The 17778-nt window shown below is 41.7% G+C and overlaps 3 protein-coding genes and 3 non-coding genes across 9 annotated transcripts in view; 5 read left to right on the top strand and 1 right to left on the bottom strand.

Moving 5' to 3' along the window:
* LOC110013798 (gastrula zinc finger protein XlCGF28.1) overlaps window positions 1-17778 on the top strand; it is a 989290-nt gene that overhangs the window by 87106 nt on the left and 884406 nt on the right. The window lies entirely within an intron of this gene.
* Window positions 1-17778, bottom strand: part of LOC101169839 (NLR family CARD domain-containing protein 3) — a 1010604-nt gene that overhangs the window by 239715 nt on the left and 753111 nt on the right. The window lies entirely within an intron of this gene.
* LOC105355408 (NACHT, LRR and PYD domains-containing protein 12-like) overlaps window positions 1-17778 on the top strand; it is a 768227-nt gene that overhangs the window by 311093 nt on the left and 439356 nt on the right. The gene's annotated exons all lie outside the window — the stretch shown is intronic.
* On the top strand, window positions 7837-7909 carry trnar-ccg. The gene has a single exon. It is a non-coding gene; the product is annotated as a tRNA-Arg (tRNA).
* On the top strand, window positions 12633-12705 carry trnar-ccg. Its single transcript has one exon. It is a non-coding gene; the product is annotated as a tRNA-Arg (tRNA).
* trnar-ccg lies at window positions 15011-15083 on the top strand. The gene has a single exon. It is a non-coding gene; the product is annotated as a tRNA-Arg (tRNA).

The following is a 17778-nucleotide window of genomic DNA, read 5'->3' as shown; positions in this document are numbered from 1 at the left end:
CTCGGTTATCTGATCTGAAGTTGGACGCCTTGTTTTTGTTGTCCATTTGGCCACATGGTCTGGAAGAAGCCACAGTTCCAGCTGACAGAAGTCTGGTTCTGATCCATCAGATCTCACTACCAACAGAACCAAACCTTCATGTGTTGCAGCAACAGTTTCTATGTTTGTGAGGATCTTCTGAAGAACAGCTCAGTTCCAGATCACATGATGTTTTCTTCATTCCAGGAAATGATCTATGTCTCCATTGATCTGTTCTATAGAGAAATAAATCAACAAACACACAAAGTTCATTATCTTTAAAGATCTGAAGAGTGGTCTCTCACCATGTGAACGCAGCTGCAGCACAGATCTGTGATTCTGCTTTTTATTATTCTGCTTTGCTTTAAGAACAGATCACTTCCTAATGTTGTGTTGATTCTGCTTAGTGTTGTTGTTTGTCGTCACTGTTTAGGTTTGTGTCTTCAGATCAGCTGTTCTGAGAAATAGAAAGAAAACCTCTTTTTCTTCTGGTTTCTTCAGACTCTTTCCTTTCAGTCAGGCTTCTGCATTGGACCAATCAGCTTCAGCCTTTCTCCAGAATGGTTCTGGATGGTTTGATCACATGACCTCTGACCCGGTGGCTCCTCCATCTTCACACTGTACTGCTGTTTGTGAGGAAGATGCAGAGAAGACGAAGCTTCATGTTGATCTTTCCTCTTTAGTCTCCACATCTCCGCTCCTCGTCTCGGTTCTGGATCCAAACAGGTTTTTATAGATTCCGGATCCATGAAGACAGCATGAAGAGGAGGGTGGATCCTGGTCTTCATCCCGATGCAGTGGGAGGGCTGCTCTGAAGAGGAGTAAAGCAGAAACTGAAGGAAACTTCAGAACCAGTAGTTCTGGGAAGAAAGCAGAAGCTGAGGTTTTATGAGGTGTCATCATGGTACGGGGCAGAGGGCTCCATGTTTAGAGCTGCTGATTAGATAAAGTCATCAGAATCTGCAGAAGATTGGAGAGCAAATGTGGTTGCAATGAAGTGCAATGAACTGAGGTAGATTCCCATAAAGGGCAACAACAAAACTGGTTGGGGAACGTTGTTTGGGATTCATTTGTATTTATAGAGAATAGCGCACCCAACTGTGCCCAAGTGACATCTGAACCCTGAACCCAAACAATGCATTCGGCGCTTCGTACGTCATCAACCACGTGATCTGTGCTACTTGACAACATTGTCCCGAACCGCCCTGCTTCATAAAGGTGAAACAAGTGCCGAAGCGTCCGTTTCAAACGGGTCAATCCCTAGTTCTGTGTGTTTTCTTTGTGTAGAAGCCCACTCTGTATGATTTTGGTTTAGTGTGACTCATAAGTTAAAAGTGGAGCTGTACAGGTGAACCACCATTTTATTTAGTCCACGTTTTCTCCGGTTTATGTTAGTCAAGGGAGGCTGGTGTTTGTCTTTGTTTTCCCTTTTTTTTTTGGTTAAAGTAAGATGTTTTCTGGGATTAGATAAGTTGGAGTTTTGTTTGTTGTTTTCGCCTAGGTTTACCCTGTAGTCTTTTTGCTTCACTTATTTAAGTTGATGTTTGTTATCATTTGTCTCGTAAATAAATTAGAGACTTCATATAGAGCCAGAGAATACATTTGTTGGTGTTAAACTCTGTCAAAACATTTAGCTCATTTTTATTTGTTAAACTTTTTTTTATTTAACATAGAATAAAAATGTCCTGTTAAGTTTAAAACCCTGGTTTCTGACTGGATCAGTGGAGACGTGACTGCAGCCAGACTGTAGACCAGTTAACAGACTGAAAACGATCCTACAAGATTTCTGGGATCAGATTTAGGAACTTTGAGAGCAGCAGACATAGAGGACTCTACCAGAATCCACTGACAGGATTTGAAATGATATATACTTTACTTTCTGATTTCAGGTTGAATCACTGCAGTTTGTCAGAGAACAGCTGTGAAGAATAACCTGTTCATTCTGACAGGATTCAGGAGTTCTTCATCTGTGTGGTTTTCTGCAGAGTCCAGACAGCAGACTGCAGACTCTGAGGTCAGACTCCATGTTTCAGTTGTGTTCAGATCAATGTGATGACAACGTTGTGTTGATACTAAACTGCAGCCAAGAGGCTGATGTTCTCCTATTGCATGCTGACCATCTTCATGCTGAAAGCTGTTTTCTTCTTCTGAGCTTTAGTCCATTCACTGTGAAAGAGGATCTCTTGCTTGAATGTTTCTTTCCTGAAGCAGCTGCATGTTGTCCTGAATGTTCCTGAATGTTCTTCCTCTCTGCTTCTGCTGGACTCTTCTGATCTGCTGCTGTTGATTCACATCTTTGGACTTTTTCTAAACTTTCTGATCTTCTTCAGCTCTGAACTCTTTAGAAGAACTGAAGGTTGAAAAACATGAACTTTGTCTTTAAACTCAACTCTTTGTTCTGGATTCAGATTGGTGAACTGCAGTTTGTCAAAGACCAGCTGGGATGCTCTGGGGCCTCATTTATAAAACTTTGCGTAGGATTTGCGTCAGAAGTGGCGTACGGATGAAACATAGGACGTGCGTACGCACAGAAATATTTGGATTTATAAAACCGTGCGCACGCACATCCTACGCATCTTTCCCTTAATAAATCACAACTAATTCTAAATGCAGCGCAGCTTTTGCGGCTTCATGACACGCCCATAGTTGCCCATAAATAGTCCGTGAAACGCCCACAAATGAATATTCATTGATTGCGAAACCATGGCACACACCAAGAGGAAATGAAAAAAACGTAACTTCACTCAATGTGAAGTAGAAGTTATCGTTGGCGAGGTGGAAAAGAGGAGAAAAGTGTTGTTTGGAGGGCACAGTGTGGGCATTACTAATGCCAAAAAGGCACTTGAGTGGCAAAGGGTGGCAGACGCCGTAATGCTGTAGCCTCACAACCGGGACCGGAGCTGACCCCTCTTGATGAGAGACAAGCGGCAAGAATTGGGGAATCCCTTAGTGGAGTGGTGACTGAGGCGCAGGGGGACACGACGCGCCAGATGCACCGGGTGACACCCCCCCAAAAGCTCCAAGAGGACGGCTCGAGGAAGTCGGAACCGGCTCATAAGCCAGTCGTCCTCGTTTGCCAGCACGTCTTCTTGCTGTCTAAGGATGCGTTCACTCCGAATTCTTCCATTTGCCACATCTTCTAAGAGCGCAAGATCAGCCATTGTGCGTCATTACGCATTGTGATGGGGCATTTTATTTCCCTCCATTTAATTACATCTGACAAGCTACAGATGTCGGTAATAATCGACGTGGAAATGGGAAATTGTTCAGCGCAAATGTTATTTCTTGTTGCTTTCTGAATGGTTGAGACATACGCCATACATTGTTTTATCAAGAATAAAGCAAACTAAAGGCATATGCATGAATACCATAATTCTGTAGCTTATGAAGAAATGTTTTACTATGAAAACAACTTTCCCCAGTGGACAATTAATGCATCTCAAAGTCAAAGTCAAAGTCAGGTTTATTTGTCAATTTCTTGACATGTGCTTGACATACAAAGAAATCGAAATTACGTTTCTCACTGTCCCGTGCGTAGACATGAACAACAGTAAAGTGCAGATGCACAACAAAGAAACAGGCCTCTCTCTATCTATCCATCTGTCTGTCTGATTGCACCTATATCTGCTCCGCCAGACGGACACATTGACGGGACAATCAGTTTTGTACATTATTTCGTTCTGTTAACTATATTATTTATGAGGATGAATTGCACAACATGCCAATTTCGCAGAACATATTTCACTTTTGTTTTTGCAAATATGTGTTCATTTCAATTTCTGTTGTAATTTTCGTTTGATTTATTTTGTTTGTTTCACTGCTGATCGATCAAACGGTTGTTCGTGTAGGCTGTTAATTGTAAGACTTGCTTTGTGAAGTCTTCATGTTATTTATGAGAGGCAGTATTGTCATTTTCATTTTCACGTGTTTCTTCCATCTGCCGACGGTGTCGCCGTTTCTCATTTCACCCATTTCTGTGCGTACGCCTGGGTCAGAGCTTGCGTGAAGGACCGCACATTTTCCCGTCAAGTTTGCTTTTTATAAATCTCAACTATTGCGTAGAGAGTGGCGTACGCCTACTTTTGTGCGTACGCAACATTTATAAATGAGGCTCCTGGTCTCAGCTTTAAAGTCCAACACGTCCAACCTGACAGAACTGGACCTGAGAAACAACAACCTTCAGTCTTCAGATGTTCAGCAGCTCCAGGATCTGGTGGAGAGTCCAAACTCCAAACTGCAGACTCTGAGGTCAGTAGAGGGTTGGAGTCAGTCCAGCTGCTTCCAGATGTTTGGTCCTAAAGTTAGTCTGAGAGCAAAGATGCAGAGTTTCCTGTGAAGCTGCAGTTTCTCAGTGAAGCTCTGAGGAGAATGATGACAGGCTTCAGGACAACAGTCAGCCAATCAGAGCAGCAGAAGCTCCAACAGGTGAAGATGACAGGAAGCTGCTGCTCTGAACAGGACTGAAGCTCCTGCTGCTCTTTCTGCTCCTGTGCTGCATCACTGACTGACAGACCAGGATCAGGAGACCTCATGTATCCTTGAATACAATTTATTGTATTCACTACAAAATGCATGTTTATACAAGGATGTGAGCATAAAGTGACTATTTAAGAGACATAAAGAACTTTGTTAAAATGTTGAAACTAGATGGAGACTGAAGTTTTTTTTCTCTGTTTTAATATCTATGAAAACCATCACATTAAATGTCACATTTATCTAAAAATTATAATCACACTTTAGAACAACTGTTATTCCTGTTTTTATTTAACCATTTTCACCATCTGCAAGGGGGTATTACAGGAAACGTGTTTAAACGAGCCTGACTTTAAGCCTGAACTCTGGCTGAAATCCGCCTGAACTTGCTTACTCTGGGTATGTCGGTTCCAAAAGACTGGATATGAGTTGGCGTAATTACGCTCGACTTGGTAACCCTGGGTTAATGCACGTGCACAGCAGGTACATAAAGACATTCTCAACGGATCGCCGATTTCCGGAGTCACCATGGAAACGTGTGGTGAAAAAAAGAGAGCGCTACACTTGAGACGGAGTCTGAGATTTTAATGACGGCGTATGAAGATTATACGTCCATCAAAAAAAGTAACACGGCTGCATCATCAAAAGAAAGAGTTTCTGCTTGTAGTAGAAGAACAGACAAAGTAAACACAAGTTTCTGATCTTATTCCATTTTCCTTGTGACGTATATATATATATATATATATATATATATATATATATATATATATATATATATATATATATATATATATAACTTATCCAATTTTGCCACCTTAAATTAACTTCTATTGGTAACCCATAATTGAGTTAAATTTATTCAACCTAATTTCTTACGTCTATAAAACTCAACAATTGTTTATACAACTCAAATTTATGTATTTATCTAACTAAATTTCAAAGAGCCGGTTTAGCTCATGCTGGTTTGCAGCACCTTCTGTCCATGAAACCAGGGTTCAACTCCAGGCTGCTCCCTGTTCCCTTCTCCACTTCTGTGCCGGTCCCAAGCCCGGTTGCCTTGAGAAGGTTGCATCAGGAAGGGTATCCAGCATAAAACATTGCCAAGTTTACCATGTGACTCATTCACTGTGGCGACCCCTGATGGAAAAAGCCAAAAGAGAAAGAAGAAGATTTAACTAAATGTCATATTACTCCAATTCAAGCAATCTTTTTTCCATCATAATGAATTATAATTCTTGAACTCTCATATGTCTAAGTTTGAGCCGGCAGATATGCTCATTTGTATGACAATAAAAAGAAGGAAACATGTGCTAAGCGCATGCGTGCGTTCATTTAGGAATTTTCCAACAATGTCATTCCTTTGCTTTTCTGTAGGGGTGCTATATAAACTCATCTTCCTCTCACTCATGGTGCACAGACTTAACCATAGTAGGACAAAATAACTCGGCAAAACACAGTAAAACAGCTAAACAACTAAACACATTTGGTCAAAGAGCCACACTTAAACCCAAATCTGTCCAGACAGGCAAAGGGAATGATATCCCACAATCCCTTGCAGTGCCGATCTAACCAAAGTTACACCTACTTAATTGAATTAATTTGAATTACAGTAAAATAACTGTCTGAAAACTATGTGTTATTTTTAAGCTGACTTAACAAAACAAAAGATTTTAAATGATCTCAACTGAAGCAAATAATATAGTTAGATTAAAGTAAAAAAGTTTATTTTTCCAAAATCCATATGTGGTCTTTTGCTTCATTAACTCTTCCTGACAGCATCAGCTGAGTGTGGTCCAAGCAGAACAGAAAGGTCTCACCTCAAAGTCAGGACTTGAATCAGCTGCTGTTCTCTGGGAGCGTGCACGTGCTGCTGCATGTGCTTCTCTGCAGGTTCCGGAGCCGTCTTCCTCAGCAGACACAGACACCATGGCTGCTCTTTGTGTCCTCCTGCTGACCTTCATGGACGTGGAGAGGACAGGCTGTGCTCTGCTGCTGAGGACGGCGCCATCAGCAGCAAACGCCTCCGTCCAGCAGCAGTTCAGGTGGTTCTGGACGTCCTGGTTCTGGAACAAAGTCAGAATATGGGTTTCAAAAGTAACTGAACCCTGAACTTGTCTGTTTTTTCCCTGCAGGTGAATTCCAACAGAATGATCAGCGTTCTCCAGGTGCTCTCAGGAGGCGGAGCCTGTCTGATGCTGCAAAGGGCTTTGTGAGGATCTGTCATGGGGTTCTGGATGAGCTGCTGAGGTCTGTTTGCATCAAGACTCTCAGCTGCTTTAGACAAACTGCTGACCGATGGAACAATGGAGCCGTTTCTGCAGGAAGAGGATCAAACATGATGCTCTGCATCCGTTTGCTTCAGGAAGTGGAGGTTTTTTAGAGTCTCCAGACTGTTTCTGAACGGCCAAAGAAAAGCAGCTGATGTGGTTCTGTCTCCTACCAGCAGGGAGCGCTCTCAGCCGACAGAACAGATCCTCAATGCTGCTCTGAGAAGGACTCTTCTATTCCAGAAGCAGAGACTGTTCACATCCAGGAGAATCTGGACTCCAATGAATCCCAGAGAATCTCCTCTCTGCTATTTGGACACTTTGACCAGCAGAGGGCAGCAGAACTTTCAGCAACTCTGGATCTGATCCCACAAAAACAATCCATGGATGATCAGATTTCAGAAGATTTGAAGGATCAAAGACAAAATAGTTCTGAAGAGAAGATGTGAGAAGAAAGTCAAGAATGAATCCACTCTGACTTCTCCTCATGTCTCTGAAGCTTGTGTCTTCATGTTTTCACCTCAGAGTTTCTTCTGGATTCCATGTGGATCAATAATATTGATCATGTTCTGTTGTCATTTTCCATCAGAACTTCAGGCTTTTCTCTGCTGATGATCTCTGAGCTGAACTTCTTGGAAGAATTCCTGAATCTTGGATTTGGAGCAAACAGTCAGAACAAAGGAAAAAATGTACTGCTTAGAATGCCTCTGTGCTGTGTGGACGTGTGTGGCTCTCACATATGTCCATGCGAACCAATGGGGGTCAAGGGTCAGAATCAGACCTTCATCCACACTTCACTCTCCTGGTTGTTGAGCTGAAGGAAGTGAGTCATGTCACCCGTTGATCTGTGAGGTCCTCGTGTATATGAGGACTTTACACATGAGGAGGTCTGGATCTGATGAGTCAGCAGAGAAGACGTCCACACACCTTCTAGCTGTTCTTCACCTGAACAATGATTCTGAACATCAGAAGTCTGTAAGCAGAAATGTCAGTGTTGCTGCAACAAGAGAAGGTTTGGTTCTGTTGCTAGTGAGATCTGATGGATCAGAAACTTCTGTCAGCTCTGTGGGGTCTTCCAGACCATGTGGCCTAATGGACAAGGCGTCTGAGTCCGGATCAGAAGATTGAGGGTTCAAGTCCCTTCATGGTTGGGCTCTGACATTTTTCTTTACAAGGACACATCCTCAAAGAAAGAGTTCAGAGTTCAGTTGACTTCAACAAGATCCTCCATTCTTCTGTGATTCCTGTAAACTAGCTGTCAGGGAAACACAGTCCATCATCTGACACTCAGGACTCTATTTCTTTCTTCATCTTTGTTGTCCTGTCAGACTCACTAGAATCCAGCTGCTATGGTAGAGTGTCCTTGTTGAAGCTTCATGTCTTGTTTGACTCTTTCATGTTCGTTGGTCTCTATGGTTTTCTCTGTGTGGTCAGAAGGTGGCGATGAAGGAAACCTGCTGTTTCTGCACACATGTCACTGTTAGGCTAATGCTAAGTAAACAGAGAATCCAAACGTCTCTTATCTGATTGGACCAAAGCATAGTGAGTGAAGTCCACAGTGGTTCCTGCTGTGAAGATCTGTTTCTTCTGTTTGTGGATGAAGAGAACAAACGTAGCAGTTCTACTGTTCCTGCAGTTCTACTGTGTTCCAACAACAGAGAGCAGATCTTTGTGCCCTCCAGGTTCAGGGCTGTGATCGTATAGAGGTCAGTACTCTGCATTGTGGCCGCAGGAACCCCGGTTCAAATCCGGGTCACAGCAAAATGTTCAGACCAGGACTCTTACCAGTGCAGACTGATTGATAAAATGACTCAACGTGAGATCATTTGTGTTTGGTGTTTAAGCTTTCTCACTTTATGGGATCATTGCTTGGGTGACTGGAGCTAACAACTATGGAGTTGAGCCTGGTGTGGTTGGACGTTGTGTTCATTTCCTTTGCCTGAGCTGCTCCTGGTGTAAGAAATTCCAGTTATATTGTTTCCTCACAGATGAGCCTAACCATACGTCTCTGTTATTATTCTAATCATTTATTCGTGCTGTTCTGCACAGTGTGTGGGGTCATGGGTTTCAATAACAACAATAATTAGTTGCATGTCAGCCGTTAGAAGTTAGAAAATGGGGAAAGTGTGGTGCACTGCAGTTCTGTCCTCTATTCTCATCTACTTCTCCTCAATTCTTGATCATTTATTTATCATTCAGTCCTCCATGCCTCTGTTTGGTGCAGTGTGATTTATTCATTGTCTCTCTTTACCACTCCCCCTCAGGGGGAGTAATTCCATAGTTGGCTCGTCTGTGCTCCTGGCTATGGATCTTATCTCTGGCTCGTCTTGCACCCCCAGCTCACCCCCAGCTTCATCTGGATGAACCCTATCTGCTATATTATTCAAACATGTAGTTGTAGTGTTACATAAACTCATTTTGAAGACAACTGTGTTGTGATATTGGGCTACATAAATGAAATTGAACTGAATTGTATATGAGTGAATGGAGGGGGAAGGTTTTTTTTTTCTTCTTTCCTTTATTTTTTTTGTGTGTGTTTTTTTTTTGACACAGTTCAATAGGAAAATGTGTACTACTGTTATTAGCAAACTAAGGAAAAAGTAAAAACATGAATTTTTACATGCAATAAAAGCACCATTATAGAATGAACTTACTTTAATTTACTCAGGCACTGTCTCATTATTGAAGGAAAGATGAATAAACCAAAAGCTTGATTTGTTTCATGTTAATGGTTCTGAAGTTCTTAGAAATATTGATGGTATTTTTTTCGGACATTTCTAGGGCTAAAAGTAGAAAAATAGTAGTGAATGTAGCTTAGGGGTTTAATGATTAATCGATTAATATATTTATCCAACCAGATCCATGTGTCTGAGGCAATTTTTTGATCAAATTGAAATGAACATGTCACAAGAACAGGCAGACGGCTGGATCCAAAGGCAGCAGGTTTATTAGCTCAGCTAAAAGGCCACAAAATGGAGAACAATCATCTGACATTCAGGATTCCATTTCTTTCTTCATCTTTGTTGTCCTTTCAGACTCACTGGAATCCAGCTGATAAAGTGAATCCAGATCTTTGCATACTCCAGGTTCAGGGCTGTGATCGTATAGAGGTCAGTACTCTGCGTTGTGGCCACGGGAACCCCGGTTCAAATCTGGGTCACAGCAACATGTTCAGACCAAGAGTCTAACTCAGTGCTTCTCAATTATTTTTTGCCAGGCCCCCCCTAGGAAAAGAAAATGTTTCGCGCCCCCCCTGACCCCCCCCCCCATAACCCCCCCCCCCCCCCCACACACACACACACACACAGACACACTCGCGCGGTGACAATACATCAGGTCAGTATCTATAAAATTTGTATACCTAAAATTGTATCTTTTAACACTAACAAAAGAAAAAAGCAAAATAAATCCACTTTCAACAAATATTAACTTTATTTAGCCACAGAAACCCTGTTCTAGTCTAAAACAAAAAAGAAGCTGAAAGTACCTGAAATAAAAAAAATCTGTCATTCCTTATTTAAACTAGAAACATTTTGACCAACTGAACCATTTGATGCTGAAAAAAATAATTCAATCAATAAATAATATTAAATCTAAATTGATCTGAAACATTAACACAGCAGCACCAATATATTTAACGTTTTTAGTCTGAAGAAATAGGTAAAAACGTGCTGATTTTTTTTTTTTCTAAATGACGGATTGTTTATTTCTGATCTCATAAAAGTGCAGCTGTTTTCCTGCATTACCTGCTGTCTTTATGTCTGTCTGACACCAACTAAACCACAGGCAGACAAAGAAAACATGGATGGAAAATAAAGACACGTCATCAAAATGTCTACAATAGTTCATAAAGAATGACATTGTTAGCATGAGCTTAGGAATCTAAGGGCAGCGGTGATCTTGGGCAACAGGCAGCGGTAGCAGTGGTCCGCGTGCCCCGATTCCCCTGGCAGACAGGGCCCACACCACCCCTCCCCTTTCGTTCTCACTCGCGCAGCCGCGGACAGACAGAACAGACAATAGGAACCGAATAGTGGACCAGATTATTTTCCAAGCACTGAGCCGCTGTCACCGCTGCCCCCACGTTAAATTTGCGCACCGGACAAACCTGTGCCTAAAACCGCCACCACCGCGCGCCCCCCCTGGCATCGCTTCGTGCCCCCCCCTGGGGGCGCGCCCCACTATTTGAGAAGCACTGGTCTAACTACATGTGGCTCAGCTGCTACTGGTATAAGAAACTCCCAACATTTTGTTTCCTCACAGCAGAGCCAAACCATACGCCTCTGTTATAATTTTAATCATTTATTCATGCTGTTCTGCATTGTGTGTGGGGTCATGGGTTATATTTCAAGAACTACAACAGTTAGTTGGTAGTCGGCTGTCAGAAGTCAGAATCTGGGGAAAGAATGGTGCACTGCAGTTCTGTCCTCTATTCTCATCTACTTCTCCTCTCTTCTTGATAATTTCTTTATCATTCAGTCCTCCATGCCTCTGTTTGGTGCAGTGTGATTTATTCATTTGTGGCAACATGAGTGGTTCAGGCACAGAGAGGTCTCAATCAGGTTGAGACGTGGTTCAGAATTTTAAAGATTTATTTTAAATAGGTTTAAGAATAACAGAATAAAAAACCACTAGGGGCCTTAAGCCCACCTGTAAACAAAGCTGGGGTTATTCCAAAAAGCGGGTTATGGGAGTTACAACGTTAAGTTTGAGGCTTAGGAAGCGGATAACCTCAGCTTTCGGTTTCGAAAACAAAGATGATCAAACAGACTAGGTGGGACAAACTAAAGAGGGGATTTTATCAGGTCCATCCGAAGGCCCGCCCACCTGCCAGTCAAATAATATGCTGATAATAATGTTGTAATTTGTGCTGTGAGAAACTCAGAAAGACTTTAACAAACAAACAGCTTGTCCCCAAATTTGAAGCCAAACACAGAAGAACTAATTGTTCCAGTTGTTCAAATAACCATTCAAGGTTAGTTTCAAAAGAGCAATTTTCCAGAAGCTCCAATGTTAAAAGGTCCATTCATCTACCAGAACTAAGTGCATGCAGGCATCTGGTTACCAGATATGTAAAAACAAAACAAAAAAAGGGATGCCACCACTGTGTCATGATATTTATTTCTGTTGTAAAACTGATCAAAAATAATGTAAAAGAGTAGTGCTTGCTTGTGCATTATGCCGCCTAGTGGTCATCTGTTGAACTGACTTGGCTCCAGTTACTTTATTCTTTCAAACCAGTCTAAGGCAGAAAGGAAAATGAGACAAATGGACGTCTGGGTGTTTGAACGAAATGTGAGAAACATTTATTTCGGTTATGTTAAACAAACAAACTTAAAAAAGGAAAAGGAAAATAATAAATGAAGCTCCTTATTTTACTGATGAAACTCCGCTTTACTGACACTGAACCCCGGAAAGCTGGCTACACTGCCAATAATCTGATTTTGAGTCATCAAAAGGTTCAGTATTTTTTTTGTTTCTTATCCTGAAATAATAAATGCTCAATATATAAATAAATATAAAAATATATTCATTTTGTGAATATATATAAATAATATTCACAAAATGCTCCGCATCTTTCATCTTCAAGCTAGGCTCCGATAACCAGTCCTTTTCTTCCTCATCAACCTATTACTTTTTTTTATCTCGTATATTTACGAGATTTTTTTTCGTAAATTTATGACCTAAGATCTCTTAGTTCAACAGTTGTGACTTATTTTCTTGTAAATTTACAACTTAATAGTCATAATTTAAAAAAAAAATTTTGTAAACTGGTCCTAAATCTCCATTGAGAATGTCTTTATGTATCTGCTGTGCAGCTCACAGTGAGATCTGATGGATCAGAAACTTCTGTCAGCTCTGTGGGTTCATCCAGACCATGTGGCCTAATGGACAAGGCGTCTGAGTCCGGATCAGAAGATTGAGGGTTCAAGTCCCTTCATGGTTGGGCTTTGACATTTTAATTACAAGGAAACATCCTCAAAGAAAGAGTTCAGAGTTCAGTTGACTTCAACAAGATCCTCAATTCTTATGTGATTCCTGTAAACTAGCTGTCAGGGAAACACAGTCCATCATCTCACACTCAGGACTCTATTTCTTTCTTTATCTTTGTTGTCCTTTCAGACTCACTAGAATCCAGCTGCTATGGTAGAGTGTCCTTGTTGAAGCTTCATGTCTTGTTTGACTCTTTCATGTTCGTTGGTCTCTATGGTTTTCTCTGTGTGGTCAGAAGGTGACGATGAAGGAAACCTGCTGTTTCTGCACACATGTCACTGTTAGGCTAATGCTAAGTAAACAGAGAATCCAAACGTCTCTTATCTGATTGGACCAAAGCATAGTGAGTGAAGTCCACAGTGGTTCCTGCTGTGAAGATCTGTTTCTTCTGTTTGTGGATGAAGAGAACAAACGTAGCAGTTCTACTGTTCCTGAAGTTCTACTGTGTTCCAACAACAGAGAGCAGATCTTTGTGTACTCCAGGTTCAGGGCTGTGATCGTATAGAGGTCAGTACTCTGCATTGTGGCCGCAGGAACCCCGGTTCAAATCCGGGTCACAGCAATGTGTTAAGACCAGGAGTCTAACTACATGTGGCTCAGCTGCTACTGGTATAAGAAACTCCCAACATTTTGTTTCCTCACAGCTGAGCCAAACCATACGCCTCTGTTATAATTTTAATCATTTATTCATGCTGTTCTGCATTGTGTGTGGGGTCATGGGTTATATTTCAAGAACTACAACAGTTAGTTGGTAGTCGGCTGTCAGAAGTCAGAATCTAGGGAAAGTATGGTGTACTGCAGTTCCGTCCTCTATTCACTACTTCTCCTCTATTCTTGATCCTTTATTTATCATTCAGTCCTCCATGCCTCTGTTTGGTGCAGTGTGATTCATTCATTTGTGGCAACATGAGTGGTTCAGGCACAGAGAGGTCTCAATCAGGTTGAGACGTGGTTCAGAATTTTAAAGATTTATTTTAAATAGGTTTAAGAATAACAGAATAAAAAACCACTAGGGGCCTTTAGCCCACCTGCAAACAAAGCTGGGGTTATTCCAAAAAGCGGGTTATGGGAGTTACAACGTTAAGTTTGAGGCTTAGGAAGCGGATAACCTCAGCTTTCGGTTTCGAAAACAAAGATGATCAAACAGACTAGGTGGGACAAACTAAAGAGGGGATTTTATCAGGTCCATCCAAAGGCCCGTCCACCTGCCAGTCAAATAATATGCTGATAATAATGTTGTAATTTGGGCTGTGAGAAAGTCAGAAAGACTTCAACAAACAAACAGCTTGTCCCCAAATTTGAAGCCAAACACAGAAGAACTAATCGTTCCAGTTGTTCAAATAACCATTCAAGGTTAGTTTCAAAAGAGCAATTTTCCAGAAGCTCCAATGTTAAAAGGTCCATTCATCTACCAGAACTAAGTGCATGCAGGCATCTGGATACCAGATATGTAAAAACAAAACAAAAAAAGGGATGCCACCACAGTGTCATGATATTTATTTCTGTTGTAAAACTGATCAAAAATAATGTAAAAGAGTAGTGCTTGCTTGTGCATTATGCCGCCTAGTGGTCATCTGTTGAACTGACTTGGCTCCAGTTACTTTATTCTTTCAAACCAGTCTAAGGCAGAAAGGAAAATGAGACAAATGGACGTCTGGGTGTTTGAACGAAATGTGAGAAACATTTATTTCGGTTATGTTAAACAAACAAACTTAAAAAAGGAAAAGGAAAATAATAAATGAAGCTCCTTGTTTTACTGATGAAACTCTGCTTTACTGACACTGAACCCCGGAAAGCTGGCTACACTGCCAATAATCTGATTTGAGTCATCAAAAGGTTCAGAATTTCTTTGTTTTTGAAACTTATCCTGAAATAATAAATATTCAATATATAAATATATATAAAAATATATTCATTTTGTGAATATATATAAATAATATTCACAAAATGCTCCGCATCTTTCATCTTCAAGCTAGGCTCCGATAACCAGTCCTTTTCTTCCTCATCAATCTATTACTTTTTTTTATCTCGTATATTTACGAGATTTTTTTTCGTAAATTTATGACCTAAGATCTCTTAGTTCAACAGTTGTGACTTATTTTCTTGTAAATTTACAACTTAATAGTCATAATTTATAAAAAAAAAAATTTGTAAACTGGTCCTAAATCTCCATTGAGAATGTCTTTATGTATCTGCTGTGCAGCTCACAGTGAGATCTGATGGATCAGAAACTTCTGTCAGCTCTGTGGGTTCATCCAGACCATGTGGCCTAATGGACAAGGCGTCTGAGTCCGGATCAGAAGATTGAGGGTTCAAGTCCCTTCATGGTTGGGTTTTGTCATTTTTCTTTACAAGGACACATCCTCAAAGAAAGAGTTCAGAGTTCAGTTGACTTCAACAAGATCCTCCATTCTTATGTAATTCCTAGCAGTCAGGGGTAGTGAGGAATTTCCTGACAGGAAACACAGTCCATCATCTCACACTCAGGACTCTATTTCTTTCTTCATCTTTGTTGTCCTGTCAGACTCACTAGAATCCAGCTGCTATGGTAGAGTGTCCTTGTTGAAGCTTCATGTCTTGTTTGACTCTTTCATGGTCGTTGGTCTCTATGGTTTTCTCTGGCTACGTTCACACTGCAGGGCTTAATGCTCAATTCAGATTTTTTCAAAAAATCCGAATTGTTTGCTAGACCGTTCACATTTCCAAGTAAATCCGAACTTTTGTGATCTCCAGTGTGACCGTGACACGACCCAAACGAGACCCGCATGCGCAGAAGCCAGAAGAATACTCAACGGTGAACGACGTCACTTGTTGTTTGCGGAGCCAACGTTAACAATGGATGTCAACAACAGTGTTGTCAAAAGCGGAGCTCTTTTTGTAATATTAAATTTATTTTCACGAAGGAGCAGCACAATTACAATCTTCTCATTTTAAGAAGGCAATGGAGTCGGGATCGTCTGTACCCACTGTAGTGGAAGAGGAATGTGTATGTGTTGGGGCCGCGCGCCCGCGCGTGTGTGTGTGCAAGCGCGTGCCGCGATAGAGAATAGGGGGGGGCAGTGTGGGCGCGCATTCATGTTGTGTGTTACGGAGGAAGGAGGACGGTAATAGAAGAAGGTTTCCCCCAGAATAAATGCTATGGACTCTTTATTAACCCGTTCTGGAGAATCTAAGGATCAGAACAGGGAGGAGGATGAGGATCGCCTCGGGTCCCCCGTGCTTCTGAGCACGGTCGGAAAAGCCGGGGAGAAAGGAAAAAAAAGTTATCGCGGGAAAGGTTCAACACCACGCTCTGCCATTTATCTGGAATTTTTTTCAAAAACCGTCCAGTTGCGATAAGAGCCCTGGAGTTTGGCCTGAAAAGAGCGATCAGGCCAAATATTAATCCAATCAGTGACCTCCCTTCTCTTCCACTGACTTATCTCAGCAGCATCGTCCACCATGGTTGATGTTTACGTTCTCGTTCCCGCCTACTTCAACGCAAAATGATGACGTTTGTTGCGTGTCGATGACGTACGGTTCGGAATCAAGTCGCCTGGCCGGTCAGACGGCGGTCGCAATTGAAAAGAACGGCCAAAATTCGGAATCAGGACGGCAAACCCACGGGGCCTGGGTCGCAATTGAAAAGATCGGATCTGTGTCATTCAGACTGTCATGAAAAGATCGGAATTGGGCCGCTTAGGGGCAAAAAATTCGGAATTGGGTCGTTTCAGCCTGCAGTGTGAACGTAGCCTCTGTGTGGTCAGAAGGTGACGATGAAGGAAACCTGCTGTTTCTGCACACATGTCACTGTTAGGCTAATGCTAAGTAAACAGAGAATCCAAACGTCTCTTATCTGATTGGACCAAAGCATAGTGAGTGAAGTCCACAGTGGTTCCTGCTGTGAAGATCTGTTTCTTCTGTTTGTGGATGAAGAGAACAAACGTAGCAGTTCTACTGTTCCTGAAGTTCTACTGTGTTCCAACAACAGAGAGCAGATCTTTGTGCACTCCAGGTTCAGGGCTGTGATCGTATAGAGGTCAGTACTCTGCGTTGTGGCCGCAGGAACCCCGGTTCAAATCCGGGTCACAGCAATGTGTTCAGACCAGGACTCTTACCAGTGCAGACTGATTGATAAAATGACTCAACATGAGATCATTTGTGTTTGTAGAGGTGTCAGACTCTACTTTGTCCAGGACTAACACAATTTGTGGTTTAATGAATTTCTTTTATCACAGATTTAACAACCTGTTTAGATAGTAAAATCTAAAGCAGGGATCGTCAACATAGGGCACACGTGCCACAGTAGCCACACTGAGGGAAAGACAGTGACATGCAGGAGTGTCATCTGTCTGTATTTTTTGGATTTGGAAACATGATAAGTTTTGAGAGATGATCTCTTCTCACAATGAGCTTTTTTCTTCCTGTGGTATCATTGCTGGGGTTTAACACCGCAGCCTCACAGCTGAACCTTGTTGCTGTCTGGTGAGGGTGGACGCTGTGGTAATTTTCTGTGGCTGAGCTGCTCCTGGTGTAATAAATGCCCAACATTTTTTTTTCCTCACAGCAGAGCCTAACCATACGCCTCTGTTATAATTTTCATGCTGTTCTGCATTGTGTGTGGGGTCATGGGTTATATTTCAAGAACTACAACAATTAGTTGTTAGTTGGCTGTTGGAAGTTTGGAAAGTATGGTGCACTGCAGTTCCATCCTCTAATCTCATCTACTTTTTTCTCCTCTATTCTTGATCATTTATTTATTATTCAGTCCTCCATGCCTCTGTTTGGTGCAACATGATTCATGAATTGTCGGGGAGTGGGAGGGATTCCAGATGCCAGTTGGCTCGTCTGTGCTGCAGTCCTTGGCCTCAGACCTTATCTCTGGCTCGTCTCACACCCCTAGCTCTACCTCAGCTCTCCCCCAACTCTATAAATAAAATTGAACTGGGTTTATGAATGAATGGAGAGAGAAGGGCATTTCTTATTCTCTTTTTTGTCCTCTGTTTTTAATCGTAAATCACATTAAGCTGCAGGCATGAAAAGCACT

The sequence above is a fragment of the Oryzias latipes genome, chromosome 2 (assembly GCF_002234675.1).
Source record: "Oryzias latipes chromosome 2, ASM223467v1".
NCBI classification, from domain to species: domain Eukaryota; kingdom Metazoa; phylum Chordata; class Actinopteri; order Beloniformes; family Adrianichthyidae; genus Oryzias; species Oryzias latipes.
The sequence above is the reverse complement of the archived record's forward strand: the minus strand, read 5'-3'. Positions and strand labels throughout refer to the sequence as shown.